This window comes from Octodon degus, unplaced genomic scaffold, assembly GCF_000260255.1.
Source record: "Octodon degus isolate 3935 unplaced genomic scaffold, OctDeg1.0 scaffold00346, whole genome shotgun sequence".
Taxonomy (NCBI): domain Eukaryota; kingdom Metazoa; phylum Chordata; class Mammalia; order Rodentia; family Octodontidae; genus Octodon; species Octodon degus.
The window spans coordinates 614,972-616,018 of record NW_004524922.1 but is presented as its reverse complement, the minus strand read 5'-3'; the positions used below and the strand labels follow the sequence as shown (position 1 = coordinate 616,018).

Genomic DNA, 1,047 nt, shown 5'->3' with positions numbered 1-1,047 from the left:
GGGAGACTAGATGCTGATGTGTGTACCCTTACTGCGAATGGTCCTGTCCATTATGCTATGCTGTATATCTCTAGGGGTCCTTCCACATATGTCATAGTATGCCCTCACATGCCTGCTGTAAAGATTTAACTGAATTAATTTTGAAAATGGTTTTCAAAAATGGGATTTCTCTGTGATGGATGATGATGTCCCCAAATTTCTCCAGTGTATATCTTTATATCAATATAAAAAAATAGAATAATTTTGAATCACTAGTCAATCTAGTGTGTTTCTACATAAGATGAAAAGTAACTGGAATTATGCTCGTTTGCTATACTTATGTAAACATTATAAGCCATGAAATAAATTGCACTCTTTCTTGAATGCTGAGAAAGTTTTGTCAGATAATTTGGAGTTAGTACTCCTGATTCTGTAAAACAGAATGTCTTGAAGTCAAATTGTGTTTTATGAAAATTGTTTGCTAGAAACATTAAATAATGTACAAAGTAGTCTACAATGACACTTCAGTCATTTCTATATTTTTTGTTACATGACTTTTTTGTAAATATTCTCAAAAGCTTGATAATATATATATTTTTATCACCAAACTTTCATGTGAAAATCTTGACCCATCTCTAATAGAGGGATCCAAGAAAATCTATTTGGTTGTGCTATTTTCCTAAGTCTCAGTAATAGAGCTCTTTTGCAAATAGGGGCTCATTTCTTGAAATGAAAGTTTGGAATAATTAAAACTGTAAATTTATATTAGTTCCTATGAAATGAGCTAGGTAGGTAAAAGTCACCTTCAGCCAAAATAGAAGAGTAACTAAAACTGCTGTTGTCCTATTGTTTTTGCTTAGTAAGAGCTTAGCGATCTGTCAGATATCCTGTTCTACCCCCTCATTTAAAGTATTTCTATTGGGCTGGTGAAATAGCTCAGCTGTGCAGAATGCCTGCTTAGGCAAGTACACAGGGACCATGGTTTGATTTCCGGAACCTCATACCACACCAACACTGCCCCCAGGGTGGGCTGAGCCAGCCAAAACACACAAACTAAAAATAAATAAA

The 1,047-nt window shown here is 34.6% G+C and overlaps 1 pseudogene; it reads right to left on the bottom strand.

Annotated features, from left to right (window-relative positions):
- Positions 1-1,047, bottom strand: part of LOC101570813 — a 105,829-nt pseudogene that overhangs the window by 5,785 nt on the left and 98,997 nt on the right.